Source organism: Ranitomeya variabilis, chromosome 5 (genome assembly GCF_051348905.1).
Source record: "Ranitomeya variabilis isolate aRanVar5 chromosome 5, aRanVar5.hap1, whole genome shotgun sequence".
Taxonomy (NCBI): domain Eukaryota; kingdom Metazoa; phylum Chordata; class Amphibia; order Anura; family Dendrobatidae; genus Ranitomeya; species Ranitomeya variabilis.
The window spans coordinates 573,643,926-573,659,918 of NC_135236.1; the positions used below are offsets into that span (position 1 = coordinate 573,643,926).

General features: G+C 43.9%; 1 protein-coding gene across 2 annotated transcripts in view; it reads left to right on the forward strand.

The window, feature by feature from the left end:
- Positions 1-15,993, forward strand: part of LOC143773852 (teneurin-2-like) — a 2,235,081-nt gene that overhangs the window by 1,674,710 nt on the left and 544,378 nt on the right. The gene's annotated exons all lie outside the window — the stretch shown is intronic.

Consider the following 15,993-nt stretch of genomic DNA (forward strand, 5'->3'; position numbering starts at 1 on the left):
ATAGAAGTTTGTAGGAGAGCACTGATTGTCATGCCAACCCATCGGTGACCCGCAATCACATGACAAGGGTCACCGATGTGCGGATTTTCATTGCAATTGCCGGATGTTAAAAGCCGCTGTCAGCATTTGACAGTGGCATTTAACAAGTTAATAAACGTTAGTGGATCCTGATTCCACCAGCGGATGTTCCGGGCACATGTCAGCTGTTCAAAACAGCTGACATGTGCTGGAAAAGATGGGGTCTCAGCGCCGGAGCCCACTTCAAAGAGGGAGACATGACATGCGCCGTACTAGTACAGCACATGTCGTGAAGGGGTTAAAGAAATAATTGAATAAAACAATGGCGACAGTGAAGAAAAGAGCAGGTAAATTTATAATAACATAAATTATGATGTGCATAACTAATTATAATATATACATATAATACATAATTATTATATATAGTAATTCATCATTACAGGGCACAATCACATTGTGTGGCCCCTCAACATCAACCATGATGTCGGAGCTTTCAGGAGCCAGTCTGGCATGCAAGGCCTCTCAGGGGCCACTTTAGTATGTGAAGTCCAAGACCCACTTTGTTGTGCAGGCCCCCTCAGGAGCCAGTCTGGTTCCCAGGGCCCCTCAGAAACCACTTTGGTGCCAATGAACCTCAGGAGCAAGTGTGGCATGCAGGGACCTGCCCCTGGGTAGCCATTTTGGCCCCTTGGAAGACACTTTGATGTTCAGGGCACCTTGTTAGCCACTTTGGCCCCTTGGTAGCCATTTTGGTATGCAGGAATCCTTGGTAGCCACTTTAGTTCACACAGCCCCTTGGTAGCCATTTTGGCCACTTGGTAGCCACTTTGGCACATTCGGCACGGCACCTCGGTAGCCACTTCAGCCACTTGGTAGCCATTTTGGCACATTCGGCACCTCGGTAGCCACTTTGGCCACTTGGTAGCCACTTTAGCACATTCGGCACCTCGGTAGCTACTTTTGCCACTTGGTAGCCACTTTGGCACATTCGGCACCTCTGTAGCCACTTTGGCCACTTGGTAGCCACTTTGGCACATTTGGCTCCTCTGTAGCCACTTTAGCCACTTAGTAGCCACTTTGGCACATTCGGCACCTCGGTATCCACTTATTATTATTATTATTATTATTTATTTATTTATTTATTTATATAGCACTATTGATTCCATGGTGCTGTACATGAGAATGGGTTACGTACAAGTTACAGATATCACTTACAGTAATGAAACTAACAATTACAGACTGATACAGAGGGGTGATGAGGACCCTGTCCTTGTGGGCTTACATAATACAGGATTATGGGGAAGGAGACAATAGGTTGAGGGTTGCAGGAGCTCCGGTGTTGGTGAGGCAGTAGCTTTGGTAGTGGTGAGGAGGCAGCAGGGTCAGTGCAGGCTGTAGGCTTTCCTGACGTGATGGGTTTTCAGGTTCCGTCTGAAGGATCTGAATGTGGTTGATAGTCGGACGTGTTGGGGCAGAGAATTCCAGAGGATGGGAGATATTCAGGAGAAGTCTTGGAGGCGATTGGATGTGGAGCGAATAAGTGTGGAGGAGAGAAGGAGGTCTTGGGAGGACTGGAGATTATGTGAGGGAAGATATCGAGAGATTAGTTCAGAGGTATATGGAGGAGACAGGTTATGGATGGCTTTGTATGTCAGTGTTAGTAATTTGAACTGGATACGCTGAGGGAATGGGAGCCAGTGAAGAGATTTGCAGAGGGGGGAAGCGGAGCAGTAGCGAGGGGAGAGATTAATTAGTCGGGCAGCAGAAATAAGGATGGACTGGAGAAGTGCAAGGGTGTTAGCAGGGAGGCCACAGAAAAAGATGTTGCAGTAGTCAAGGCGGGAGATGATGAGGGCATGCACAAGCATTTTAGTAGATTGACGGTTGAGGAAAGGATGGATTCTGGAAATATTTTTGAGCTGGAGGCGACAGGAGGTGGACAGAGCTTGGATGTGTGGTTTGAAGGACAGGGTAGAGTCAAAGGTTACTCCGAGGCAGCGGACTTCCGGTACGGGGGAAAGCATGATGTCATTGATTGCGATAGATAGGTCAGGTAAGGAAGATCTATGGGATGGAGGAAAGATGATGAGTTCAGATTTGTTCACATTGAGTTTGAAGAAGCGAGAGGAGAAGAATGAGGATATGGCTGATAGACACTCCAGGATTCTGGACAGCAGAGCGGTGACGTCTGGGCCAGAGAGGTAGATCTGAGTGTCATCAGCATAGAGGTGGTACTGGAATCCATGAGACTTTATGAGTTGTCCCAAGCCAAGTATATAGATTGAGAAGAGCAGGGGTCCTAGAACAGAGCCTTGGGGGACTCCAACAGAGAGAGGGTGGGATGAGGAGGTAGTGTGGGAGAGGGAGACGCTGAATGTGCGGTTGGAAAGGTACGAGGAGATCCTGGATAGGGCGAGGTCTTTGATGCCAAAGGAGGAGAGGATCTGTAGTAGGAGGCAGTGGTCAACTGTGTCGAAAGCAGAGGACAGGTCTAGAAGGAGCAGTACAGAGCATTGTCTGTTAGCTTTGGCGGTAAGTCATTAGTGATTTTGGTCAGGGCTGTCTCAGTTGAGTGATGGGGCAGAAACAAGATTGTAGATTGTCAAAGAGCAAGTTAGATGAGAGGTGGGAGGAAAGTTCAGAGTGGACGTGCTGCTCCAGGAGTTTGGAAGCAAATGGGAGCAGCGATATTGGGCGATCGCTGGACATAGCAGTTGGATCGAGGGTTGGCTTTTTAATGATAGGTGTGATTATGGCATGTTTGAAAGCAGAAGGGAAGGTGCTAGAAGTTAGTGATAGGTTGAAGAGGTGGGTTAGGGATGGGATAAGTGTGGTGGTGAGGTTGGGGAGGAGGTGGGATGGGATGGGGTCAAGCACACAGGTGGGGAGGTGTGATTTGGAGAGTAGACAATTAAGCCCCCCTTCAGTGATGTTGGATAGGGAGGTTATGGGGTTTGGGCACTGGTCTGGTATACAAAGGGGTTGTGGTGGTTGAACAATGAAGACTTCCATTGTCTGGTTGATCTTATTTTTAAAGTGTGTGGCAAAGTCCTCAGCAGAGATGAGGGAGGTTGGAGAGGGCAGTGGGGGGCGGAGGAGGGAGTTAAAGATTTTTAATAACTGTTAGGGGTTGTAGGATAGGGAAGATATGAGGGTTGTGAAGTAGGCCTGTTTAGCAGAGGTGAGAGCAGATTTAAAAGTGAGTGTTGCTTGTTTGAATACAGTGAAGTCAACTTGCGAGTGTGTTTTCTTCCAACGCCGCTCCACAACCCTGGACACTTGCTGGAGCTTTTTAGTGGTGTTATTGTGTCAGGGTTGTCTACTGATACGTTGCACTCTGCCATGGATGAGAGGGGCAACCGTGTCAATAGCTGATGCGAGAGTGGCATTGTAGAAAGCAGCGGCACTGTCTGTGTCGTGGAGTAAGGATATGGATGCCAGTGGTAGGATGGAGTCAGTGAGTGTGTGGGCATCTAGGTGTGCAAGGTTTCTGCAGGGGTGTGCATGTTGCTGGACATGGGTGACAGGTGAGGAGGACAGGGATGAGAAGGTGAGCAGATGGTGGTCAGATAGAGGGAGAGGGGAGGTGGTGAAGTTAGATAGAGAGCAGAGACGGGTGAAGACCAGGTCAAGTGTATGTCCGTCTGTGTGGGTGGCTGCGGAGGACCACTGAGTAAGTCCAAAGGATGAAGTAAGGGACTGAGAGGTCGGTATATGATGGCCACTTGGAGGTTGGAGGGAGAGTAGATGCGGACAGAATGGACTTCAAAAGAAGGGAGGATAAGGGAGGGAAGAGGTGAGATTGTGTTAAAGGTGCAGTTTGAAGAAAGGAGAAGGCACACTCCTCCACCATGTCTGTTGCCGGGGTGAGGGGTGTGGGTGATGTGGAGGCCCCCGTAACACAGCGCAGCAGGGGAGGCGGTGTCAGAGGGTGTTAGCCATGTTTCTGTGAGGCCGAGGAAGACAAGATTGCGAGAGAGAAAAAGGTCGTGAATCACATGAAGCTTATTGCAGATTGAGCGGGCATTCCAGAGTGCTCCAGAGAGAGGGAGCAGGGGGGTGGGCATCAGAGGCACAGGTTTTATGTTGGAAAGATTGCAGTATTTCATATTAGATAGGAGATGGCAGGAGGGGGTAGTAATGAGAGGTATGAGCTGTGGGGGTCCAGGGTTGGGAGATATGTCTCCAGCAGTGAGGAGAATCAGAGAGAGACAGAGCAGGTGGGAGAAAGAGTAGCCGGCTTGTTTTATGTTTTATTAGGACAGATTTGAGGTTGAGGAGTAGGTCAGCAGAGGAGGACAGGTGGGGAGGTAAGAGGGAACGGGAGATGATTATTAGGTTAGAGAGTGCTGGGGTTTGTTATAGTGAAGGAGAGAGAGGATTAGTGGATGAAACACTGTAAGGGCATAGATAAACATGGTGAAGGAGTAAGATGGGTTAATAGAAAAGCAAGGTCCAAGTAGTACGAAGTGCTTACACAGCAGACATACCCGAAAGAGACAACGACATAGAGTGGGCTCCTGACTCCTGCCGTGACTAACTGCCGTTGAAATAACTGCGGTGTCTTTATGCTTAGCTGAGTAACGCTTTGCAGCAGAAATGCGCGTGCCGGTCCCCACACGTGTGCACCCCTTAAGATGATACTAAATTTATAGAACTGAGTAAAGGATCAGGTGAGAGGGATTGTGGGTCCTTATTTGGGATAAATTAGCAATTGGCCAACACCCCAGGGGAGGTTACATGATCAAAGGCACTGAGCCTGGCCACAACCATATGCTCTAACACCTTGAACACAATAATATCTCCTGTGACCCCAGCATGGATGTACAGCAGTAGGTAATACAATGCAACAAATGAATTTAGCAAACATTCAGCAGGTACATTAAAGGTAATGCTGCATGTTGCAGGATGATAGGCGGCAGATAACAGCAAGCAGAGATGTTTGTACCATTAAAGGGGAAGGTTGTAGGATGATAGGTGGCAGATAACAGCGAGCAGAGATATTTGTACCATTAAAGGGGAAGGTTGCAGGATGATAGGTGGCAGATAACAGCGAGCAGAGATGTTTGTACCATTAAAGGGGAAATTTGCAGGATAATAGGCTGCAGATAACAGCGAGCAGAGATGTTTGTACCATTAAAGGGGAAGGTTGCTGGATGATAGGCGGCAGATAACAGCGAGCAGAGATGTTTGTACCATTAAAGGGGATGGTTGCAGGATGATAGGCGGCAGATAACAGCCAGCAGAGATGTTTGTACCTGTATGAAGAGAGGAGATGGCTGTTAATTCCCAGCCGTTGAAATAACTGCGTCGTCTTTATGCTTAGCTGCATAATGCTTTGCTGCAGAAATGCGCGTGCCTGATCCCACACGCGTGCACCCCTTAAGCTGCTACTAAATTTATAGGACTTTTGCCACTTGTTAGCCATTTTGGCACATTTGGCACCTCGGTAGCCACTTTGGCCACTTTGTAGCCACTTTGGCCACTTGGTAGCCACTTTGGCATATTCGGCACCTCGGTAACCACTTTGGCCACTTGGTAGCCACTTTAGCACATTCGGCCCCTCGGTAGTCACGAGTCAGACTGCCGTCACACTAGCAGTATTTGGTCAGCATTTTACATCAGTATTTCTCAGCCAAAACCAGGACTGGAAAAATTAGAGGAAAAGTAAAATAGAAACAGGTCACCACTTCTGCATTTATCACCCACTCCTGGTTTTGGCTTACAAATACTGATGTAAAATACTGACCAAATACTGCTAGTGTGACGGCAGCCTCAGAGTCACGAGTCAGTCACATTATTCTGATGTTTGACTTTGATAAATGATCATGTCCTAAATTGGACACCGTACATTTGCATAGCTGCCATCTTTGTAAGGTCAGTGCACCTGCGCTATGGCTTCAATCCATGTCAGTTGGGGGCCATGGAAAGGTCGCCATTAATTCCTATGGGTATATTTTTGCTTAACCCCTTTCCTGCTTTAAGGTGGGCTCCGGCAGCGAGCCCACCTTAAAGCCGCGACATGTCAGCTGTTTTCTACAGCTGACATGTGCGCGCAATGAGCGCGAGCAGAATCGCGATCTGCCCGCGCCCATTAACTAGTTAAATGCCGCCGTCAAACGCTGACAACGGCATTTAACTAGCGCTCCTGGCCGCGCGGCCGGAGGTGCTCGCACTGCTGACCCCCGTCACATGATCGGGGGTCAGCAGTGCATCGCCACAACAACCTGAGGTCTCCTTGAGACCTCTATGGTTGTTGATGGCCGATTGCTTTCAGCACCACCCTGTGGTCGGCGCTCAAAGTACACCTGCCTTTCTGCTACATAGAGGTGATCTGTATGTCACCTCTATGTAGCAGAGCCGATCGAGTTGTGCATGCTTCTAGCCTCCTATGGAGGCTATTGAAGCATGCCAAAATTTTTTTTAAAAAAGTGGTTAAAAATATAAAAAAAATAAAAAATATATAAAAGTTCAAATCACCCCCCTTTCGCCCCAATCAAAATAAAACTATTAAAAAAAAAATCAAACCTACACATATTTGGTATCGCCGCATTCAGAATCGCCCGATCTATCAATAAAAACAAAGGATTAACCTGACCGCTAAATGGCGTAGCGAGAAAAAAAATCAAAACGCCAAAATTACTTTTTTTGGTCGCCGCAACATTGCATTAAAATGCAATAACGGGCGATCAAAAGAATGTATCTACACCAAAATGGTATCATTAAAAATGCCAGTTTGGCACACAAAAAATAAGCCCTCACCCGACCTCAGATCATGAAAATTGGAGACGCTACGGGTATCTGAAAATCGCACAATTTTTTTTTTTTTAAGCAAATTTGGGAATTTTTTTTCACCACTTAGATAAAAAATAACCTAGTCATGTTAGGTGTCTATGAACTCGTAATGACCTGGAGAATCATAATGGCAGGTTAGTTTTAGCATTTGGTGAATCTAGCAAAAAAGCCAAACAAAAAACAAGTGTGAGATTGCACTTTTTTTGCAATTTCATCACACTTGAAATTTTTTTCCCGTTTTCTGTTACACGGCATGGTAAAACCAATGGTATAGTTCAAAAGTACATCTCGTCTCACAAAAAATAAGCCCTCACATGGCCATATGGACAGAAAAATAAAAAAGTTATGGCTCTGGGAAGGAGGGGAGTGAAAAACAAAAACGAAAAAACGGAAAAAGCTCCGGGGGTTAAGGGGTTAAAAAGCGATTTTTTTAAAAAAAACTACAAATCGGATCGACTCCCATAAAACATAGCACACCTGTCCCCACCGAGGGCTTCGAAACGCCGCCTGAACAGGGTCTCTGCGTCGAGTGGTTCGGGCCGCATTGATTGCAGAAAAGGCGGAGAAGAAGAAGTAGAATAATAATAAAATATAAGAAATCGGATTACAATATGTTGTTTGAACCTAGAGGGTTCAAGCACCATAATTAATAAAAAATGAAAAATTATACAAAATAAACAATAACAAATAAATAATACATACGTATAAGACGTTGTGAAAAAAATAATAACTCAATAAGTATACAATTCATAAATAGGAAAATTAAAGTGACAGCTCTAAATTGTTCCATCTATAATGCAAATTAATTACACAAAAAAAGTGATTACAATGAATTAAGATGTCTTTTCATACCATCAACTCTTCTATGATGGAATTCATTGGAAAAATATATATATAAGACTGTGCTTTCCTAAATAGAAGGACACTGCAAAAAATAAACACTGTTCAGTATACAGTACATACATAGTTATTAAGGTTGAAGGAAGACTTTAAGTCCTTCTAGTTCAACCCATAGCCTAACCTAACATGCCATAACATGTTGATCCAGAGAAGGCAAAAAAAAACCATGTGGCAAAGAGTAAGCTCCACATTGGGGAAAAAAATTCCTTCCCGACTCCACATACGGCAGTCAGACTAGTTCCATGGATCAACGCCCTAACAAGGAATCTAGTGTATATACCCTGTAATATTATACTTTTCCAGAAAGGTATCCAGTCCCCTCTTAAATTTAAGTAATGAATCACTCATTACAACATCATATGGCAGAGAGTTCCATAGTCTCACTGCTCTTACAGTAAAGAATCCGCGTCTGTTATTATGCTTAAACCTTCTTTACTCCAGACGTAGAGGATGCCCCCTTGTCCCTGTCTCAGGTCTATGATTAAAAAGATCATCAGAAAGGTCTTTGTACTGTCCCCTCATATATTTATACATTAAAATAAGATCACCCCTTAGTCTTTGTTTTTCCAAACTAAATAGCCCCAAGTGTAATAATCTATCTTGGTATTGCAGACCCCCCAGTCCTCTAATAACCTTGGTTGCTCTTCTCTGCACCCGCTCTAGTTCAGCTATGTCTTTCTTATACACCGGAGACCAGAACTCTGCACAGTATTCTAAGTGTGGTCGAACTAGTGACTTGTATAGAGGTAAAATGATGTTCTCCTCATGAGCATCTATGCCTCTTTTAATACATCCCATTATTTTATTTGCCTTTGCAGCAGCTGCCTGACACTGGCCACTGAATTTGAGTTTGTCATCCACCCATATACCCAGGTCTTTTTCATTGACGGTTTTGCCCAGAGTTTTAGAATTAAGCACATAAGCACATAGTTATACATCTTATTACTTCTACCCAAGTGCATGACCTTACATTTATCCCCATTAAAGCTCATTTGCCATTTATCAGCCCAAGATTCTAGTGTACATAAATCATCCTGTAATATAGTAACATAGTAACATAGTTAGTAAGGCCGAAAAAAGACATTTGTCCATCCAGTTCAGCCTACCGTATTTTACGCTTTGTAAGACGCACTTTATTTCCCCCAAATTTGGGGGGGAAATGTGGGTGCGTCTAACAAAGCGGATATACCGCTTACCATTACAGGCTGGGATGAGGGGGTGTCCGCCGCTGCTACCGCCCGCCGCCGCTGTCGCCCGCCGCCGCTGTCACTCGCCGCCACTGCCGGGGTTGTCCGCTGCTGCCCCGGGTGATGCTGGAGGCTCCGGTGCTGCGGGGGGCTCTGGCGACATTTTGTGAAAGACCAGAGCCCCCCGGCAGTTCGTCCATGCGTTCTAGTATGACTAACTCCTGGAAAATGGCCGCCGGAATCTCGGGAGATGAGATTTCAGCACTGAGATCTCATCTCTCGAGATTCCGGCGGCCATTTTCCCAGAGTCAGTCATACAGGAACGCATGGACGAACTGCTGGGGGCTCTGGTCTTTCACAAAATGTTGCCAGAGCCCCCCGCAGCACCGGAGACAGCCCTGGAGACAGCCCTGCAGCACCAGAGCCCCCTGCAGCACCAGAGCCCCCTGCAGCACCAGAGCCCCCTGCAGCACCAGAGCCCCCTGCAGCACCCCTCATCCCAGCCTGCAGCACAGCAGCCCCCATGCAGCACCGAAGCCCCCCTGCAGACCCCATCATCCCAGCCTGCAGCAATGCTCCACTCCTGCCTCCAGCAACGACCCTGGGACCCTGATCCACCGCAGCCACAACCCCTGGTAAGCAATAAGACGCATGGATTATAAGAAGCCCCCTCAATTTATTAAAAAAAGTTTTTTCCTATTTTTCTCCTCAAAATTTGGGGTGCGTCTTATAATCCGGAGCGTCTTACAAAGCGAAAAATACGGTATATTCCTATATTCCATCATAATAAATCCCCAGATCTACATCCTTCTACAGAACCTAATAATTGTATGATACAATATTGTTCTGCTCCAGGAAGACATCCAGGCCTCTCTTGAACCCCTTGACTGAGTTCGCCATCACCACCTCCTCAGGCAAGCAATTCCAGATTCTCACTGCCCTAACAGTAAAGAATCCTCTTCTATGTTGGTGGAAAAACCTTCTCTCCTCCAGACGCAAAGAATGCCCCCTTGTGCCCGTCACCTTCCTTGGTATAAACAGATCCTCAGTGAGATATTTGTATTGTCCCCTTATATACTTATACATGGTTATTAGATCGCCCCTCAGTCGTCTTTTTTCTAGACTAAATAATCCTAATTTCGCTAATCTATCTGGGTATTGTAGTTCTCCCATCCCCTTTATTAACTTTGTTGCCCTCCTTTGTACTCTCTCTAGTTCCATTATATCCTTCCTGAGCACCGGTGCGCAAAACTGGACACAGTACTCCATGTGCGGTCTAACTAGGGATTTGTACAGAGGCAGTATAATGCTCTCATCATGTGTATCCAGACCTCTTTTAATGCACCCCATGATCCTGTTTGCCTTGGCAGCTGCTGCCTGGCACTGGCTGCTCCAGGTAAGTTTATCATTAACTAGGATCCCCAAGTCCTTCTCCCTGTCAGATTTACCCAGTGGTTTCCCGTTCAGTGTGTAATGGTGATATTGATTCCTTCTTCCCATGTGTATAACTTTACATTTATCATTGTTAAACCTCATCTGCCACCTTTCAGCCCAAGTTTCCAACTTATCCAGATCCATCTGTAGCAGAATACTATCTTCTCTTGTATTAACTGCTTTACATAGTTTTGTATCATCTGCAAATATCAATATTTTACTGTGTAAACCTTCTACCAGATTATTAATGAATATGTTGAAGAGAACAGGTCCCAATACCGACCCCTGCGGTACCCCACTGGTCACAGCGACCCAGTTAGAGACTATACCATTTATAACCACCCTCTGCTTTCTATCACTAAGCCAGTTACTAACCCATTTACACACATTTTCTCCCAGACCAAGCATTCTCATTTTGTGTACCAACCTCTTGTGCGGCACGGTATCAAACGCTTTGGAAAAATCGAGATATACCACGTCCAATGACTCACCGTGGTCTAGCCTATAGCTTACCTCTTCATAAAAACTGATTAGATTGGTTTGACAGGAGCGATTTCTCATAAACCCATGCTGATATGGAGTTAAACAGTTATTCTCATTGAGATAATCCAGAATAACATCCTTCAGAAACCCTTCAAATATTTTACCAACAATAGAGGTTAGACATACTGGCCTATAATTTCCAGGTTCACTTTTAGAGCCCTTTTTGAATATTGGCACCACATTTGCTATGCGCCAGTCCTGCGGAACAGACCCCGTCGCTATAGAGTCCCTAAAAATAAGAAATAATAGTTTATCTATTACATTACTTAGTTCTCTTAGTACTCGTGGGTGTATGCCATCCGGACCCGGAGATTTATCTATTTTAATCTTATTTAGCCGGTTTCACACCTCTTCTTGGGTTAGATTGGTGACCCTTAATATAGGGTTTTCATTGTTTCTTGGGATTTCACCTAGCATTTCATTTTCCACCGTGAATACCGTGGAGAAGAAGGTGTTTAATATGTTAGCCTTTTCCTCGTCATCTACAACCATTCTTTCCTCACTATTTTTTAAGGGGCCTACATTTTCAGTTTTTATTCTTTTACTATTGATATAGTTGAAGAACAGTTTGGGATTAGTTTTACTCTCCTTAGCAATGTGCTTCTCTGTTTCCTTTTTGGCAGCTTTAATTAGTTTTTTAGATAAAGTATTTTTCTCCCTATAGTTTTTTAGAGCTTCAATGGTGCCATCCTGCTTTAGTAGTGCAAATACTTTCTTTTTACTGTTAATTGCCTGTCTTACTTCTTTACCAAATCCTATACGCACCAAACACGAAAGTCAATGTCATATTTTCAAAAAAACCGGTAAATTTTATTAAATATTTTTTAAAAACAACATCAAAAAACTTTCTTTTACCAAACAATTTAAACTGTGGAGACAACATATGCAAGTATACCGCAAAATACCTGTTTATGTAGCACATACAATATATAGGGTATACCGGAAGTTTATAAAGTGCATGAGTATTATATGGCCAAATTTTCTATTGCTGAGGTTCAGAATAAGGGTATAGATTATAGGTACATATATAACTGTCCCAACAGTGGACCTACCCTCTCAAAGTATATGTGGTGGTATATATAATCTAATAAAGTGCATAGTACATTGTGCTCAACTTTTGCCACCACATAGCCTCCATACCAATAGTCTATCTGTCCTTAGTAAACAAGCCTTCCTATTTCCTGCAAAGTCCTACAAATCTTTTAACTTAAAGTAGTTTAAACATTAAAGTGCACAGTGCTACATAACCTGTATATGCGGTCCTGAGCCCCAACGCGCGTTTCGCGTTAGCTTCGTCCGGGGGATGTATGTTAACGTGTCCAAAGTAGATCTTTTTATAGTGACAGGCTAATTGAGCAGTTGGTGTGCTGTCTCTTTGCTGGGGCCGGCCATTTCACACGCCCAGATCAGCGTCTGACATCACTTCCACCTACCCCCGTTCAAGGCAATAATGCAGGGGGCGGAGCTTATGTCACCATGGACACGCAGCTATAGCAGCGCAATGGTCTATGTGTGGAAGATTGAAAAAATGCCCGCTGACATACATTGTTAGAGGCGAAATTAAAGGGAGATGTGAATAAAGATTATTTACGTCCCTTTTATGGTTCCAGAACGGCAGTGGTACTCAGCCGCCAAATCCGGTCACCACGCATGCGCCGGCAAGCATCCCCCGTCACCGCCACACCCCCCGGTCCGACGCGTCAGAACCGGGGGCGGGGTCAGAGGCGGCACAGACGCGTTACCATAGCAGCGCGGCGATCCGATCAGCGGCCGAGAAATCACCGCCGGAGAAGACACCACATAGAGACAAATACTATCCCCAAAGATATCGTAAGTGCAGCCATATATTGGGAAAAGGAATAGGACCACCGTATTTATATAAGCTTCAAACCTATCATAATTATATACTGGTTCCATATAAACCCAGGAGTAAATATCTAATAAATAATTAAGTAAAAAGTATTCCCATGCAAATAAAGTGAGTCTATAGAATCTGTTAATACCGATCATAGCCCAAAAAAGTGTGAAAAATTAATATGTGCCATTATATTAAATGCATTAAGGGTCCATATAGGACCATTACTCATAAATTGTTGGACCAACAATATAGGTCTACATAGGTCAAAATATATCATGGCCTATAACCCATAGGTAGAAATACCAATACTTAGTGATTGATTAGTGATTAATGATACAAGAATCAGGATGGATTGTAGCTCCTGATTGCTGAATAAGTGCATAATAGAAGTGTATAGTAAAAAAGGCGTGAAATACACCTATTTGTGTGTAAATAAAGTACAGAATATATTTACTTCAGGGATAAATACTATTATAAGTACGTTTCCTTGCTCACTGTATAGATCCCATAGTGGGTATGGCTCACATTCCAAAGAAATGTTCATTAATATCCATAATTTGTCCATGTCCATTTTTCCGATATATTGTATACATTCTTTAGTTCTTTTTCATATTGTTTCCTCTTTTGTTTTCTTCTGTCTGTAGATTTTAACGGGATCCCCTGTCCATCCACATAGGGTCCCAGACGAAGATAATCTCCCACAATGGCGTACAACCCTTCAGCCAATCCCAATCCATACAGCCAAGTCACCACCAAATGGTAAGTATATCTAAATAAAAACTAAACAAAAGCAAAATTAATAAAATATAATAAAACAGAAAACATACATAGAACAATTAAAATTAAAGAAAAGGGGCAAAACTTAATTTTTCATTTAATCCTTTTGGATGGATACAATCAATCTTTTTGATCCATCTGGTTTCCAGCTGGGCCAATGTTTTTCTCCAATTCCCACCCCTCTGGTCAATGAACACTTTATCAATACCTGATACCTTTAGGAGTCTAGCATTGCAGTCATGGACTGATTTGAAGTGCCTAGGTATTGGTTTAAGCTCAGTCATATCCATTACTCCTTTTGCATTTACAATGTCTCTGTGGTGTTCTCTTATCCGAATTTTTAATGGTCTAGACGTAAGGCCGACATAAATTTTACCACATGGGCAGGTGGCATAATATATGACACCTACCGTGTTGCATGTTATATTCTGTGTGATGGTAAAGGTTTTAGTTCCATCGCTGGATTTAAATGTCGTAGCCTTCTGCATGTTGGGACAAGCTATGCAGTCATTGCAGGGGAAAAAACCCCATTTTGGTCCCTTTGAGCCAAACGCTTTACTTGGTTCTTCACCCGGGTAGTAACTGTGTACCAACATATCTTTTAGGTTCTGTGATCGTCTATATGTGATGGATGATGAATGACCAATATATTTTGTCAATACCTGATCAGTTTTTAATCATTTAAAGTATTAAAGTATCAGTATTAAAAACTGATCAGGTATTGACAAAATATATTGGTCATTCATCATCCATCACATATAGACGATCACAGAACCTAAAAGATATGTTGGTACACAGTTACTACCCGGGTGAAGAACCAAGTAAAGCGTTTGGCTCAAAGGGACCAAAATGGGGTTTTTTCCCCTGCAATGACTGCATAGCTTGTCCCAACATGCAGAAGGCTACGACATTTAAATCCAGCGATGGAACTAAAACCTTTACCATCACACAGAATATAACATGCAACACGGTAGGTGTCATATATTATGCCACCTGCCCATGTGGTAAAATTTATGTCGGCCTTACGTCTAGACCATTAAAAATTCGGATAAGAGAACACCACAGAGACATTGTAAATGCAAAAGGAGTAATGGATATGACTGAGCTTAAACCAATACCTAGGCACTTCAAATCAGTCCATGACTGCAATGCTAGACTCCTAAAGGTATCTGGTATTGATAAAGTGTTCATTGACCAGAGGGGTGGGAATTGGAGAAAAACATTGGCCCAGCTGGAAACCAGATGGATCAAAAAGATTGATTGTATCCATCCAAAAGGATTAAATGAAAAATTAAGTTTTGCCCCTTTTCTTTAATTTTAATTGTTCTATGTATGTTTTCTGTTTTATTATATTTTATTAATTTTGCTTTTGTTTAGTTTTTATTTAGATATACTTACCATTTGGTGGTGACTTGGCTGTATGGATTGGGATTGGCTGAAGGGTTGTACGCCATTGTGGGAGATTATCTTCGTCTGGGACCCTATGTGGATGGACAGGGGATCCCGTTAAAATCTACAGACAGAAGAAAACAAAAGAGGAAACAATATGAAAAAGAACTAAAGAATGTATACAATATATCGGAAAAATGGACATGGACAAATTATGGATATTAATGAACATTTCTTTGGAATGTGAGCCATACCCACTATGGGATCTATACAGTGAGCAAGGAAACGTACTTATAATAGTATTTATCCCTGAAGTAAATATATTCTGTACTTTATTTACACACAAATAGGTGTATTTCACGCCTTTTTTACTATACACTTCTATTATGCACTTATTCAGCAATCAGGAGCTACAATCCATCCTGATTCTTGTATCATTAATCACTAATCAGTCACTAAGTATTGGTATTTCTACCTATGGGTTATAGGCCATGATATATTTTGACCTATGTAGACCTATATTGTTGGTCCAACAATTTATGAGTAATGGTCCTATATGGACCCTTAAAGGGAACCTGTCACCACGTTTTTGGAAGATGGGATAAAAATAGCGTTAAATAGGGGCAGAGGTGGGCGTTACATTAGTGTGTGTGTTATGCGTTTATTACCCACCTAAGTTGCCGAAATAACTTTGCAAAGTCTCCGTTTTCGCCTGTCAATCAGGCTGGTCAGGTCACATGGGCGTGGTGTCTTCACCCAGATTTGGCGTAGTTTTCCGTTGGTGGCGTAGTGGTGTGCGCATGCCCAAAGTCCGGAATCCTCTTCCAGGGGATTTAAAATAGCGCGGTGTTCGTTATTGCATTGGTGATCGGTGGGCGCGGCCATCTTCCTTTGGCCGCGCGTGCGCAGAAGCGGCGCTCTGCTGGCCGCGGCTTCAGGAAAATGGCCGCGGGATGCCGCGCGTGCGCAGATGGATATCGCGGCGGCCATTTTCCTGAAGCCGCGGCCAGCAGAGCGCCGCTTCTGCGCACGCGCGGCCAAAGGAAGATGGCCGCGCCCACCGATCACCAATGCAATAACGAACACCGCGCT